Source organism: Martes martes (genome assembly GCF_963455335.1).
Source record: "Martes martes genome assembly, chromosome: 9".
Taxonomy (NCBI): Eukaryota; Metazoa; Chordata; class Mammalia; order Carnivora; family Mustelidae; genus Martes; species Martes martes.
The window spans coordinates 58,836,126-58,853,194 of record NC_137896.1 but is presented as its reverse complement, the minus strand read 5'-3'; the positions used below and the strand labels follow the sequence as shown (position 1 = coordinate 58,853,194).

At 43.6% G+C, this 17,069-nt stretch overlaps 1 protein-coding gene across 4 annotated transcripts in view; it reads right to left on the bottom strand.

Annotated features, from left to right (window-relative positions):
• Window positions 1–17,069, bottom strand: part of TBC1D8 (TBC1 domain family member 8) — a 105,066-nt gene that overhangs the window by 43,745 nt on the left and 44,252 nt on the right. The window lies entirely within an intron of this gene.

Below are 17,069 nucleotides of genomic sequence, written 5' to 3'. Positions count from 1 at the left end.
TCCCGGAACTGCATGTGGACATCCTGTCGGCCTTGCTGATGCCTGGACTTCCTACCACATCCACTCAAGTGACGGAAACATTCATAATTATGCAGCTGTTCCAAGGGAAACAAGCCCCCTGAAGTGGGCCAATTCCAAACAGTCTCACGTAGTTTACCCTGTGAGGACAGGGATCAAGAGGGACCTCAGCCCAGGGTCACAGAGGAGAGAGCCTTCTGAGAAAGCTCTACTGCTTGCCCAAGGGTGTGGCCACTCACAACAGGCATCATTAAATACAACAGCAACAACCTAGGGAACTTCCAGGTTTACCAAGCTGTACTTCATATCATTTACAACAATATCCCTTAAGAACATACATAAGAGATTATATACTAAATGTTTGAAACGTACAACATTAAATCATATCTAGTAGGTTAATTTCTTTCCAAGGCAATTAAAAAGAAATCACCCCATTACTGAAGCATTAAGCAACACTGTTACCAAAAAGCTTAGTTATTTTAGTATCTCCCCTCGAGGAGACTCCTGCTGCTCTCCATTAGACAATAGGCACCTTGGCACAGGGACTGTGCCAGCTCCTAGTGAAGGACCCAGCATACAGCAAGTGCTCGATAAAGTCCCCTGCCTTGAAGCAAGCCCGGGATGGACAAGAAAAGGGATGTGTGCATCAGGTGTGTGTAGTACAGGAACAGATAAACGCCCAGCTAGGAGGACAATATTTCCAAAATGGGAAGCAAGAGATATTCTAACCTCTAAGAGGTCAAGGGCTACCCAACACCAATGCAGAATAAGCTCGCCAATGTGAGAGGCATAGTGGTCAACAGAACCACATACCACACACACAAAAGTCAGACAAGCACTTTTTTAACACCAAACTTTTTGTGTGCTATTTGCAGATTTCCTCCCTGCAGAGCATAGATGCATGGAGGGATATTCTAAAAAGCCTAGGGATAAAAATGCCAGAGAAGAACTCACTGCAGACTTGTGCTTTTAGGATCAGTGAGTATAAAGAACATCTGTGTGAGGACCGATTTTCTGAACGGACAGTTTAGGAAGGAGTCATCAGAGCAATGCAAGAGAATTCTTTCATAAGGAAAAGCCGAGAGAGAGATCTGGTCTCTCTTCCTCTTCTTATAAGGAAACCCATCATGGGGCCCCACCCTCATGACTTTCTGTAAACCTAATTACATCCCCAGGCCCCACCTCTAAATACTATAACACTAGGGGCTAAGGCTTCAAGACATGAACATGGGGGAGGAAGATACCATTCAGTCCACACCAATCTATGCAGCTGTCCATCAGCGCCACCCCTCCCCCCAACTCTTGCTCTTTAAGGATCAACAGACTGGACATGCAGCCACCTGCAGTTTAGGAGAGCAAGCTGTGGAGGGGGGGCGTGGTCAGGATCATCTCACTCTCCTCCCCCTCCCACCCAGGAGGCCCTTGTGGTTGCAGGAAATCCCTGGCCTTTCAGGCTCCCCATTCCTCTTACAAGGGGGAAAGATCCTTTCAAAACAAAAGTCAAACCAAGTTCTGTCAGGCTTCACAGCAGGACTCTCGTGAAGTTTCTAAGCGTTGTCTACCTGAACTCGAGCCCCTCACAGTCTGCTTGGTGCCTCACACTCAGTGCTCAGGTTTGCCCACCTCTGGCTTAAGTCTCTGCCGTTCAGTGTCTTCCAATGGCTACCATGTAGGTGTCAGTCACAAAAACACTTCCTATAACTGGGGGTGGGGGGTCCAGCAATGGAGTCTTCCTAGTAGGGGGACAGCATATCACACCATCTCAAGAGAGTCCTTGGGTCTTCTCTAAAGCCAATAAACTTGCAAGGAGCCTTAGGGATGCCTGGACCTCTGCCCTTCTCTTTAAGGTTTATTCTTTCTAGATCTTTGTAATTTATTATCTATCGTAATAAAACCAACTGGTCAGACTATTTAAGGCAAAGAATAAATGGGAAAAAATTTTTGAGTATTTTTTTGAGTATGGGATCATCAATCTTTGAGTATTTTTTTTTAAGATTTATTTATTTGAGAGAGAGAAAGCATGTGAGCAGTGGGTGGGGGGCAGAGAGAGGGAGAGGGAGAACCAGAAGCAAACTTCCCACTGAGCATAGAGCCTCCAGAGGGTTCAATTCCAAGGCCCCACGACCAAGACCATGACCTGAGCCGAAATCAAGAGTCGGACGCTCAAGTGACTGAGCCACCCAAGCGCCCCTTGAGTATGTTTTCATGACCTCCTAATTTATTTAAAAAACAAAACAAAACAAAACAAAAAAACAACCTTGGCAGAATGAGGAAGAACAAGAGAAGGGAGAAGACTCACCTTTGCGACTTTTCTATTCCAAGGACTAGCTCACTGGGGTATAAGGAAGACATCTGAATGAGGAAATGGAGGCTCAAACACTTCTCCAAGGTCATATGTATTGAAGGAAAGGCAAAAGCAGGGTATGAACTCATTCTCTACAACCCTGAAGTACCCTGGTGTCCTCCCATAATAAGCGGCATTTGAATTTCAAAATAACATTTACATAATCCTTAAGTCCATTACACCTATGGCTTGACACTAAAAAAAAAAAAAGTTATTTTGTGTTTGTACTTAGAGCAATTCCAATTTCCTGAGTGCATCTTTCTGGCTGACATGAAACAGGTTTTCATCTATCCTATTAAGCTCATAGGGATAGCACAGTTCATTGTTAACAGCTAACCAAGCAGGTCATCCTCAGCTGATAACCACAGACACCATGATAAACACAATAAACAAGCCCTAACACAGTCTATCACATGGAACAAAGACTTGAAACAAAGCCATCAAAATTTTAGGCTTCTGTGCTTTAAAAGATTCTTCTATTTATGGGGAGGAGTTTATGTCAGGGAAAGGTGAATTCTAAAACAAAACCACGCCTACACCTTGAGAGAGAAAACAGGCACACAAATAAAAATCTGTCACTGGGCCACAGTTAGATTTCATCACAATCTACGCTGTTCCTGAATACAAGACATAGCTGTATGTCTCTCCCAGCCAAGACAATCAAGATGATGAAACTTTTCCAGCCTACTATCTTCCATTTCCTACAAAAGTTGCCAAATGGCAGGGAAATTTTCCAAACTATAATTTCCTCTTCAGGAAAGTCTTATGATAGGCTTCCAAAATACCGTAAATCAGTGCAAACCAACTGCATGTCCTCGGCCCCAAAGGACTAAAAAGGAAAGTCACTCAACAGATCTCACACACCAAAGTTCTAAACCTAAGCTGTAACCAAGTTTCCCAAATTACATGAAGTATCCCATCAGGAGACAGCTTTTTAACAAACAAAGTAGAAAAGAGAATACATGGCACTTTATAAGGTCAATCACTGACTTATAAGATATTTGTTAGAGTTAAGCACACACACATAAATATCTTCTGTCTGTCGGTCATGCTCAAAAAACACTGGAAAGCCACCATATTACAGATGTACAAGTGGTGAGAAATGTAAAGAGAAAATAAGAACATGAGAACATGTCACCCATTGAAGCAGTGGAATGATAAAAAGGCTACAAATTCACGGCATAGCAATATTCTCAGTGTTTCTGCTGTGGCCTTCCAAAACGAAGACAGAGGGCAGCTACCGCACATGCTGAAGCTCTAACCCCCAATATGACCATATTTGGAGACAGGGCCTTGAACAAGTAATTAAGGTTAAATAAGGTCACAAAGGTGACACCTGGATCTGAGAGGACTAGTGCCCTCTTAAGAAGAGGAAATGGGCACCTGGGTGGCATAGTTGGTTAAGCATCTGACTCTTGGTTTCCTTGGCTTCAGCTCAGGTCATGGTCTCCAGGTGGTGAGATCAAGTCCCGAGCTGGGGACTGTGCTCAGCATGGAGTCTGCTTAGAGTTTCCTTCCCTCTCCCTCTGCTCCTACCCCCAGTGCATGCTCTAAAAAATAAACTGAAGAAGAAGAGGAGGAGGCAGAGACATTGGGAAGGCCCCACATGAGGATACAGGGAGAAGACGATCATCTGCGAGACAAGGAGAGGGGCTTCAGGAGAAACCACCCTTGCCAGCACCCGGATTGCACACTTCCAGCCTCCAGAACAGGGAGCAAATCAGTGTTGGTTTAAGTCACCCCGTCTGTGGTATTTTTGTCATGGCAGCTCTAGAAGGCCAATGGAGCCGTTTAAAACCAAAATTTATAGGAACACTGTGGATTTTAACAGAAATCCAACTGGCAAAATTATACCCTGTTTTGTTAAGGCAAAACAAGATTTCTATTGCTGCAGAATAAGGCTTCTATTTCCTAAGAAAATCAAAGTTCAGAGGATCTTAATCATTACCCATACAAGAAGTCAAATCAGACTTGCAAATGCCTATGCAAAACTAAAACACAGTCCTAGAAACCCCAATTAACCACACAACTACCAGGAGTGGTAATTTCTAAATGACAAACTCTAAGGCAGAACGGGCAGAGGTAGTAGACACAGGCCGTTTTCTGAATTCTTGGCATGTTTCCAGGCATTTTGTTAGATACGTCATACACTTGATATTGTTTATCTTAATAAAAATAGAAGAAGGTAGGTAGTATTATTTTCTGGGTATGAAAACTTAGGGCAGAGAAGAGCCAAGCCCCAGGCCAGTTCTCCTGGCTGCTAAGGCCTTGCTCTAGCCTAACTCACAGTGGAGATGGGAGCCTGGGGAGCGGGGCAGGCAGCTCCCAAGAGCTGAGTCACTTTCAGGCTCACACACACAGCATGTATTCGTCAAGGTTTCCCCCAGAGGTATTTTCCGGAAATAAAACAAGCAGCTCGTTGTCTATACCTACAGCTTCTGCACGAACACAGCCATAAATAACTTGATCCAAGCTTCAGTTTTCAAAAGCAACGGTTTCTCTCTGCTTAATAACTATTCTGCTTAATAACTTAATAACTGAATTAAGGGCCTTCTCTAGCTAACCTAAATCCTAATTTACAATGAATGGACATTCCATGTGTGTAGTTAGGATAGGTTTCTTTGACACAGCACATTTCTCCTCCATCCAAACACTCGATGTCAACCACCAAATGCCTGGCCTGAAAGCCATACAGACCACAAAGGGACTCATTAAAAGCAACACTGCCAAGGCAGTGTCATTTCTAAATTTCACACAACACTCATCCTAGACAGAAAAACTCAGAAGCAAAGAATCTGAGCAAAAAGTCACAGATGAGCAGGCGAGAGGGTTGAACCAAAGCCTTTCATTTTCAGACACCATACACTCTTCACGTGGATACGCTAACATCAGACCCATGCCTAGAGCAGTATCCCCACACGAACCAATATCACATCATCACAACTGACCATATTTTTACCCACGGACATCTCACTATATTGTTTAAGAAATTAAATGTTAAACTTTTTCCCCCTAATTTCCTTGGCCTTTTCTGAATTCAAATTAAGATACTGAGTCCCTAAAAGTACTTGCCGTAAGTAAAAAAAATCAACCTTCCTGACACTGAAAGTAAAATGGATTTTCAATTTATAACAGTCATTAAAATGTCCTTGTCTTAGTTCCATTAGAAACACTGCTCAGAATTAGAAACAAAAGGTGTAGGAAAATCTGACTGTTAACCAAAAGGAAAAAAAAAAAATCAATAGAAACAGAACCAGAAAGGACATAGATAAAATAATCAGCAGACAAGGACATAAAACAGCTATCATAAACATACTCCAAAGTGTTCAAAAAGTAGAGAAAAGCATGAGGATGGTGAGAGACCAAACCGAAGATACAGAAAAAAGATCCAAACCAAACTTTTAGGGATGGAGAAACAGTGTCTGAACTCAGAAATAGACTGGATAGGATTAAAACTAGGGAACTTGGACACAGTGATTAAAAACTAAAACGAGGGACGCCTGGGTGGCTCAGTTGGTTAAGCAGCTGCCTTCGGCTCAGGTCATGATCCCAGTGTCCTGGGATCGAGTCCCACATCGGGCTCCTTGCTCGGCAGGGAGCCTGCTTCTCCCTCTGCCTCTGTCTGCCAGTGCTCACTCTCTCTCTCTCTCTCTCTGACAAATAAATAAATAAAATCTTTAAAAAAAAAAAAAAAAAAAAAAAAAAACTAAAACGAAAAGCAAAAGAAAAAGGATTAACAACAAGATAAATAACAGCATCAGTGAGCCCTGGAACAGCAGCAAGCAGACTACTAATTGGAGTCCTGGGAGAAAGGGGAGGGGTGCCGGGCAAGAAACAGAGAGCAGAAAAAATATGTATATATTTGAAAAAATAGCTAAATTTTTTTCATGTTTGATGAACACATAAACGCACAGGTCCAAGAATGTCAACAAACTCCAAGCAGAAAAAGCATCAAGAGAAATCACATAAATGCACATCTAATCAAACTGCTGAAAGCCAGTGATGAAGGAAAAAGACGATAATTACAGAGCAACAAAGAATGAGAGATTTGTCAGAAGCAATGTTAAGGCAGAAGACAAAGAACAGTTTAAAAAGTATTAATAGAAAAAAGCTAATTTACGGGTACTTGAAGCAAAGGAGTGAATTCCTGTATAACTTGGGAATAATAAAACCTTCCTAAGCATGCCTCAAAATCATCAAGTATAAAAGGAAGGCATTCTGAATCCCACTACATTAAAAAGCCTTTGCAAGGTAAGCACATCAAAAGCAAAGCCACTAAAGGGCATGACAAACTGGAAAAAGATTTTTTTAATTTCATTTCTCAGACAAAAGCCTAATATTCCTAATGCTTAGACAGTGTCTAAAAACTGAGGGGAAGAAAAGAGTCACTCAATAAAAAAAAGAAGCAAAGGGTAAGAACAAGGAGTTTCTGAAAACAGCCCTAAACATGAAAGATGCTCGACTTCCTCATAATACAAGGACAGCAAACAGGAACCATTGCAGAAACACCTATGACATTGGTGGAAATGCCCAAGTTTGACAACAGATCCAATGATGAATCTGGGAAAGCAGGTACTTTCATCCACTACTGACGTCAATTTTGTCCAATGGTACAAACCCAATGGAGGAAGGGACATCAGTGGTATCTAACAAAGGTTCATATTCATTTACTAGAGATGGGATTGCAGGATGGAAAGGGTAAACTACCCCAATGATTCAGCAGCATACGCACAAAATTATTTAACCACCAGGTTATTCACTGAGGCATGGCCAGGGATGAAGACACCACAAACGTCCATCAGTAGAGAACAGGTTGAATAAACTATGGTACTCAGCTCTATGTAATGAAAGACAAGACAAAAAAAGAAACTAATCTCAACTCTGATATGGAATTATTTCTAGGCTGTGGTCTACGTGAACTAAGGCAAGGCATAGAATAGAATATATGTGACCTTTATAAAAGGAGGGTATGAGAATGTAGAGGATATTTGTAAAATAAAACAGTAGAAAGCTCAGCTAACAAAAAAGAGAGGTTTCCCTGTGGCAGAGGGAAGGGGACAGGGAGGGGATAGCAATCAAAGGCTTCTCTACACAGACCTTGTCTATAGATTTTATAGGTCTGATTCAGGCATTACAAAAGAGTTTTCCCTTTTTTTTTAAAGTTAAATCAATAAGGGGAAAAAAGCAATACTTGAGTAAATGGATAGACTTTTCAGGTTACAAAATGATTACACATAGAAAACAGCTATTTTAAACAATGTTGACTATACATCCATAGTTAAATATAGTCTAAGGCTAAACAAAGCTGCCAAAACTTAAATTTCACTCAGTACTCTTATTAATTTTTTTTAAAGATTGTATTTATTTTTTTGACAGAGATCACAAGTAGGCAGAGAGGCAGGCAGAGAGAGAGAGGAGGAAGCAGGCTCCCTGCTGAGCAGAGAGCCCAATGTGGGGCTCGATCCCTGGACCCTGAGATCATGACCTGAGCCGAAGGCAGAGGATTAACTCACTGAGCCACCCAGGTGCCCCCAGTACTCTTATTATTAATATTGACATCATTTAGATATAATATGTATGTGGATGTGTGAGATAGTTAATTACGTGAATATTATTAGAAACCAAGATTTTCGGTGTTCAAGAGAAAAACATAAAATCAAAGCTAAGTTATAACTATATAGTTTTACAGTTGAATTAGAAAGTTCTCGGGCTCTCTGCTCAGCGGGGAGCCTGCTTCCTTCTCTCTCTCTGCCTCCCTCTCTGCCTACTTGTGATCTCTTTCTGTCAAATAAATTAAAAAAAATTAAAAAAAATCTTTAAAAAAAAAGAAAGTTCATGTGTGAATCAATAAATTCTACCCCTGAAATGAATATTACAGTATGTTTACGAGCTAGAATTTACATTAAAATCTTGAAGCATAACAAAAAAGTTAATATGAACTCATGACTTACTTTTCTTTTTTGTAACACACACTCCTTAGCTCATACTTCCTGAGAAGCCTTACAAGCAGTGAAAACCCAGTAACAATGACTATGCCCTTACACACCATTCTCCACTAAAAGGAACCAGTGCTACTGGAGAAATGGTGGATGCAGACAGGAGGTAGCAAATGCACAAGGTGAATGTTCCACATCTCACTGGCCAGAGAGCAGGGAAGCACTCAAAGGTGACTGGCAGCAGGACCAAGTGCCGGAAGCCAGAGGTAACTGCTGAGAGGCAGAGGATGGCACAAGCCCAGTAACATAAAGGACCACAATCAATAGATACACACTAGATCTATAACAACTGGCTCACTGTACAATACTTCCAACTATCCATACTTTGAAAAACATGATAAAATACTGGGAGAAGTACTTGAAATTTTAAGACAATGCTAAAAAGGGACAGGGAGGGAAGAAAGAAAACAAAAACAAAAACAATTCACTTGTCACCACTGCCGATCACCAGGGCACCAACTCACACTAACAAGAGGCAATGAAAGGACCAACGTCAGCATTCCCCTCCTCCCTTTTCTAAACGTTTCATGTCTCAGGGTCACCAAGTAGTCCCAGTTAAGTTCAAGTTCTCCTATACAGTCAAGCCCAAGCTCACAGCTATAAAACCACACATCAAATTGGAGTGGGAGGGTGGTGAGAAATCACCACCTTGTGATATGCAGAGGAAAAAGTTAATAGGGCATCAATAGGGCAGGGTTTATTTTATTTTATTTTTTTTTTTAAGATTTTTATTTATTTACTTGACAGACAGAGATCACAAGTAGGCAGAGAGAGAGGAAGGGAAGCAGGCTTCCCACTGAGCAGAGAGCCCGACGCGGGGCTCCATCCCAGGACCCTGGGATCACGACCCGAGCCGAAGGCAGAGGCTTTAACCCACCGAGCCACCCAGGCGTAGGGCAGGGTTTAAAATGGGCCAAACCATTAGAGGAAAGGTTGATGGGGAAGAAGGCAATTAAAAGCGGCCACCTGAACTCATTAACTAACCCAAGCATCACTAAGACTTGGACACCCAGGGGAACCAGGCCTGCTGAAAGGACACAGTATAAAAGACATGGACTGTCAAGTATTTTTTTTAAGAAAACGTTAAACCTGAATTTAACTGACCATTTGTAAGTATCTCCCAGTTTGGGGGACAAACGAAGAACTAAGAAAGGAGCTGAGCCATACTTTGAGGAAAGAAACAGAAACATAATGCACAGGACATTCTATGTTAAAAAAAAAAAAAAAAAAAAAAAACTGGCCGAATTTCTTCACCAAGTCAATCACTTGGGGGGAAAAAAAAGTTAGGCGGGAGAGGGGGAATGGAGGATTTCCTGACTAAAGGAGACAAAAGAGACACAGCCACCAAATGAGGTGTGTGGCCCTTGTTGAATGTGGGTTAGAACCACCCAGATCGGGCCCCTGGGTGGCTCAGTCCTTTAGCATCTGCTTTCGGCTCGGGTCATGATCTCAGGGTCCTGGGATGGCATCCCACATCGAGCTCCTTACTCAGCAGCTGGCCTGTTTCTCCCTGCCTGCCACTCTCCTTGCTTCTCCTCTCTGACTCTGACAGAGAAATATATAAAATCCTTTAAAAAATAAATAAATCAGTGGGTGAGAAGAAGGCACAGAGAATAAGAGATAACGCAAAGTAGGCAAAACCATGATCCCAAGGCATCTGCTTCCTGATCCCAACACATGGGCCTGGAAGACGCAATTACACTGTCCTCACTACTTTGGGGTAGGTCTGAAAATCTTCCTAACAAAAAACACTTTAAGAGCCCTTGTTAACAAAAAAGTCATCAACTTGGATAAACTGACCTCCACACCCAGGAAGAATACTTTGTAAAAGACTTCGGAAAAATTTATGAAAGCAGAGCAAGAAACGAGGATGAAGGATTTCACGTTCCCTGCATTTTCCTTATTATTTTTTCAATCAGGAGGACTCCCAGTCCCAGGCAACTCAGACGCATCAGGTTCAGCAGAGGTCCCAGAAGCCAGGGCAGCAGCAAGTCCTGAAGTGAGCCCCCTGGGCCACAGAGAGTTTCAGTGGCCTGAAAGCCACATGAAGGGAGCAGGACGACAGGCACAGCTGGCAAGGCCTGCAGAAGGGCTCCCAGTGCCAGAGTGAGTCCCAAGCCTGCTGCTCTCACACTCTGCCTTCGCTTTTGATCAGTAAGGAACCATGAATTGAAAGTCATTTGCCAAAGTCATCTTCGTTGGAAACCCATGCCTCAGTCAGTCTCCCCACATGTACTAAAACCAGATGCCTGCCAAGATCCCCTCTGGCTGGTTTCTTCTTTCCACCAGGTCGTGCTCTGTGCAGATGTTAGGCTATGTGAAGGAAGCCAGAGAAACATCAGATTCTCAGCTTCAAGCCTTTAGATTTTACCCAGGTCACACTTATTCCGAAGTAGGTCAAATAACAAATCAGGATTTAGGTAAGGAGAGACTTCATGCGGAAAAACTGTCTCAAGAGGGAGACAGGCGGCCTGTTGCAACAGAGGGAGGGGGCTTTGGCTACCTGGAGAACACAGGCCCTGGGGCCTGCAAGTATCTACCCCGATTCAAAAGTGTCTTCTAAACAGCACTTTTGACCTTCAAATTTAAAAGTTACATGCAGGCGTTGCCTGCTTTTTAAAATAATTAGAAGCAACATCCCTGATGGATGAACATCTTCGGGGAGTTTAATTCTTTGAGCATAAGCAAAATTGTCTAAAACAGTAGGAGCCTGGTGACACACACTCGCCGACTGAAAAGAAGCATTAGCCATGGCATGCCTCAGCCATTTCCAAGTGAAAATCCCACACGGAAAATGCCAGCTAGTGCTGTTCAAGGAAATCCCAAGCACCTAAAGGCAAACCCGCCAACTCACATTGAGTGGCCTCAGAGTGTGCACCCAGAAACAATTCTAACTTTCCTCCTGCAGGGCTGCCTCCCAGTCTTTCCTTGAAGTGCACAGTGAGTTCTGTTCTGGAAAAAAGATCTGGCTGGCACTGGCACAAAGTTCACCAAGACACTAATCTGATCCACCCTGGAACATTTCCTCCCATAATAAAATTCTCTCTCCAAAGACAAAGCGAACAGTGGTGCAGAACAGGAGAAACTAAAAATGCCAGCCATGGTCAAGGGCAGAGATAAGAAAGAAATCAGAAAGAACACTCTGAGAACATTCTAGAAGGACCTGTGCCTGAGCCACCGGTGAGGCACTCCTGACGCAAGATGTGGCCCTGGCAAGTTACAGAGCAACTTATGCCTTGCTTCCTCCCTCTCCGAAGTCAGTAACTGTGCCTACCCATAAGTTGTTGAGGGGAACAAACGAGGAAAGTTTGTGCAAAAGGAAAGTAATTTTTAAGCTGGAAAGCCTAACTCCTGTGAGTCTCAATTTTTAAAAAATATATGCCACACATTTTCGTTAGCAGAACAATTACAGTTTCCTATAATGACCTTGGAAATTTCAAAACCGTGTATTTTTTTTCATTTTCCAAATTGAAAATACTGTTTTTTTTTTTTCAAACTACGTATTTACCCCCTTCCGAGATACAGGTATGCCTCTGCCCATCCAGGTGGGTATCTCCCTCAGATCTGCTTGAAATTCTCTGCACTCTACTGGTGTAAGGTGGTATCATGGCGTCGTCCTGCTCCCCTACTTACTTTCTCCTGGTTTTCCTGCTCTCCCTCATTTCACTCAAAACCATGGGACAAGACCTTGCTAAGAAGGTGAAAACTTTGCACTTATCTTGTCACAAATAGTCACAAAAGTAGTAGGACACTCTGGAGTCCAAATTCAGATCTGTGAAGACATGAGCATCATTAAAAGATGGTCTGTACAAAGGTTTGACGAGTTCCTCGGAAAGTTCCTGCTCTCCTGGCTGTATTCCATCCTATCTCTAAGCAAGGCAATCAAGCCCTATTTCAGTAACCAGAAAAGACAATCCACCCCATAGCTCAATTAATCAATGTTAAAAGGAGTCTAATTCTTACATCATCAGTTTAACTCCTGGAACGAGTGACGCAGACAATCCAGGGTCTCCCCTGGGTTTCCTCTACTTCCCAGAAACAAGGCAAAGACAATAACTAACTCAGTGTTCAGGGTCATGGTAAAGAATACTGTATGTCAGTAACACAGCAACAGCACAGAGAGTCACCTACCAAGAGGAACATGCAACGACAGATCAATAACTCACAGCCTGGGCTTTTCAACTGCGGAACAAAGCACAGGCTGAGACATCAGAAGAGAAACCCCAGCAAAGTCTCCTTGCTCCTCCAGGGCCCCCAAGAGCTCCTCATGTCTAGGTGTCAATGCCATCAGAAGCTGACCTAACCCAGGCTGGAGCCCTGGACTACTCCTCTCCTCACTCCGCTCTTCCCTCCTCTCCCGACCCAGACCAGGAACTGGCTCCTGGGATGTGACTCTCTTGGTCCCAAACACCATGGCCTTGATTTCTCCTCTGTGCTGATCATTATATCTGATTTCAAAGGGAAAGTCCCCATGCGATAGGTTAACGCAGCCTTAAAAAGAGCACATTCTGACACCTGCTACAACGCGGACAAACCCTGAGGACGTGACGCTGGCCACAAAAAGACAAATACTGTGCCATTCCCCTTCAATGACATTCCTCAAAAAGTCAGATCCATAGAGACAGGAAGCAGAATGGGGGCTGCCAGGGGCCAGCGAGGAAGGAACAGGGACATTGGGAACAGAACTTCAGTTTGTGCAAGTGAAAGACCCCTGGAGTGGGTTGTGGTGATGGTTGCACAACAGTGTGAATGTACTTAATGCCACTGAACTATACACTTAAAAATGGGGAAGATGGCAAATTTTAAGTTATATATATTTTACCTCAATGAAAAATGGTTTAGGGTTTTTTTTGTTTGTTTTTTAAAGAAAGCAACACCCCTGTTTTGCAAGTTTTTCTACTGCTCAATGGTCCTGGCCCCTTGTTACAGAGCTCCTGACCCAGGGCCTCGCCCAGCATGGAATATCCCTGCCCTGGCTTCTCAGAAAGGACCCAGAGGTCTTACTGGCGATTGCATGCCCCACCTCCCATGCCTTATGGACAGGAGACTTAAGTGCTGAGCCCATTACCTTCTTTGACTAACAGACTACTTACTCACCCCCAAAGCAGGAGTCCATACTGGACTGCTCTGGCTTATTTGCACACCTACTGTTTGTGGAATACCAAACTCTATCCTGGACCCTGGAACGTTAGCAGTGGGCAGGACCCTGAGAGAACTTTTTATCTTCATTAGAGGGCAGACCCAAAAGAAAAAAAAAAAGTGAAGTGACAGCAGTGTAAGTACTGGAAGGGCTCCACCAGCAGAGTGGGGGAAGCAGTTGGAGGGGTGTGTAGGCAGGGGTAGGGTCTCTTAGAGGGGGCATCTGAGCACCAACTGAAAGGTAGGGCACAGCCCTCCACACCCTTCTCTTACACAAGTTCTCATCAGACTCACCATGCATCTTTTATCCACTGAGGACAGTGAGGTTTATAAAGCTTTTAGATTCCTTGGTCCATGTAAGTCAAAAAATAATAGCAACTTATCCTTATCCCCTTCTGACCACAATCATCCACAGATCTGCTTCCAAGTAATAGTGTTCACCCAGGGGATTATCTACCTAGCTCTTCCACCTCTGCTTAAAAACAAGCAGAAAAAAGAAAAAGGAAGAAGAAAAAGAAAATTCTTCTCAAAAGCTCTGCTATAGTCCCCGTGCACTGCCATGCAAAAATTAAATGAAGATATAAATCATTCTTGCATGCCACTCTTCCTGTTCCTGCCCACGTCCTGGTGCCGCCCAGGCCCTTCCTACAGTTCTTGTTTTTGCTTTATCAGAGACTTAAAACCCTGGGCAGGGATCCTTTCTCAGTGCTCAAGACACAATAAAATATTAAATATGGTGAGTCAATATCACAGTGCAGGATGCCCAAGTAACTCCCAGGAGAGGCCTAAGTATCTCCATCAATACCACAAGCCCAGGATACAAATACCCTCCCTGTCCTCTCTTCCCTAACCCAAGAGAAGCAGCGCTGGAAAGAACCACTGCTCACACAGGAGACTTTCTGTGGCCAATACAGCAGAACGTGAAGCATCCTAGACCTGCCACGGATCGGGTCCAAGGCAAACCCTCAGCCAAGTAGAAACTAAAGGAAGCAGATCCTGGCTCAAGAGAAAGAACATTCGAGGAATTCAACCTGCTTAGGACTGCCAGGGTGGAGCGGGGCAGGGGGCGAAGGGGGTAGGGAGAGTGTAAGCTGCTGCAACCTTTATGGCACGCAGTTTGGCGATACATGGACAGATGGCCTTAGAAAGTACATCCCTCTACTGCTGCAGAACTTCCTTACTACATGCCGGTCAAGGGTCTTGCCGCCTCCTACTTTCCTAATCCTCATTCCAGCTCTGCCTGCCACTTCTGGGTTGCTCTTTGGATTCCCCAGGGCCCTGTGAAGCCAGGTGGAGAGAGACCAACCTTCACACACTCACTCACGAACCCCCAACACCAAGCATGAGCCTGGTACATGGGAGGCACCTAACATGTCACATGAACGGACTTTGGGGATTGAGAAGTACCCTGAAATATTTAAGTGTATGATTGTTCATTTAGGTTTTTAAAATACTGAAAAATCAGAACTAATAAAGCATCTAATAAGGGACTGGAGGAGTAAATTAGGCTACAGCCATAAGGTTGAGGGCTGTGCAGCCATAAATTCACTGCGGTCTGAGATGCTCCATGAACCCCGAGTGGCTACTGTAGATCCTTCCCCCGCCCCAGCCACACAGATTCAGGAACTGAGCAGGTCCCCCCTATGCAGACTCCCCAGAAACCAATCTAGTGAGGAGACAAAACTCTAGATGTTCACATCAAAAGCCCCCAAATCAGAGCAAGACCCACTGTCTGGCCTGGGGCAAAGTGACACGAGAGAAACCAGAGAGAAATTGGAGAAAGGAATAGGGGCTTGCTGTCTCACACCCCATATCCAGCCCAGCAGCACACCTGTCCTCTCCACTCTGTCCCCAAAATACTAGTCCAACAGTCCTCCTATGTTGGTGCAAATGCCACAGGGTCAGTCTTAGAGGACCATGTCCAAGCATGAGTGGGGTGCAGAGGAAGAGCACAGCAACCAAACCAACACCTGGCAGCAAAAGAGGAGAAACAAAGGAACACAAGGTGTTCTGAAGACAGGGACTGTGTCCTAGAAGGAAAATGGAAGTCTCAAGGAGGAAAGGGATATTCTCATAAATGCTTCATGCAGTAGGACAGCAAGAACATGAACTCAGGAAAATAAGAGTGCCAAGATGAGAAAATAAAACAACAGAGAAAAGGGAGCGGAGACACCCAAGAAAATGATGGAAACACAGCCAAATGAGGGACGCCTGGGTGGCTCAGTCAGTTGAGGATCCGACTCTTGATTTCAGCTCAGGTCATGACCTCGGGGTCCTGAGATCGAGCCCCACATTGGGCTCCACGCTCAGCATGGAATCTGCTTGAGATGTTCTTTCTCCTTCTGCCCCTGATCACATGCTCTCTCCCTCTCTAAATAAATTAAGTTAAAACACAGCTGAATGAGTAAGTTAAAGCAAGATACATGGCTGAAAATAGAATTATTCACTCAGAAAAGAATTATGAACAGCATGCAGTATACTAGTTGAAGAGACAGATAAAAACAAGAATGAAGGGGCACCTGGGTGGCTCAGTGGGTTAAAGCCTCTGCCTTCAGCTCAGGTCATGATCTCAGGGTCCTGGGATGGAGCCCCACATCGGGCTCTCTGCTCAGCAGGAAACCTGCTTCCTCCTCTCTCTGCCTGCCTCTCTGTCTACTTGTGATCCGTCTGTCAAATAAATAAATAAGATCTTAAAAAAAAAAAAAAACAAGAATGAAAAGTAGACAAGTTATCCAACAGAAAGAATCTGAGGTAGGGACTCCAATAAATGGAACATTAAACACATTTTTTAAAAAAATACACATAGAGAACAAGAAAATTTCCTGAAGTGATTAAAGAAATCAATCTGTATACTGAAAGAGCACAATGAATTCCAGAAAAATTTAACACAATGTGCTCAAAGCAGTAACAGATCACAACCAAGTTACTAAACTACTTAACCTCAAAGATACAGATAGTTATAGGCACAAAGAGCACATCACCCATAAGGGGATAAAAAGGAGGAGGAAAAAAAAAAAAAAAAGACCAGCCTGAGATTTCTCCCATTGCCTTGTTAAATACAGGAAGACCCTAGAGTAATGGCCACTATGCTCTAGATGGCCAGAGACTATCACACCCAGCCAAGGTGTTACTCAAGTCCAAAAGCAAGGGACACATCTTTGTAAATGTGAGACATTACTGGGAGAAGAAAACAGGAATCTAGGCAATCAAGACATTAGCCAAAATTGGGTGCCTGTGTGGCTCACTCGGTTGGGCATCGACCTATCCGACTCTCAACTCAGGTCTTGATCTTAGGGTTGTAAGTTCAAGCCCCATATTGGGCTCCATATTGGGCATGGAGTCTACTTAAAAAGAGAGAGAGAGAGAGAAGCCAAAATTAAAGATTCTATATTAGGAAAACCATACCTGAGTAAAAGTATTAGATCCATTTAAATAGAGGACAGAGCCAAAGAATGATGGACAGCATGGTGACAGACACAATGAAAAGTACAACATGAAGTTAATAACACATTTTTAAATGAGAAACTGGAGAGGAAGGGGGAAGAATAAGAATGCTGGCACCCTTGTCCTCT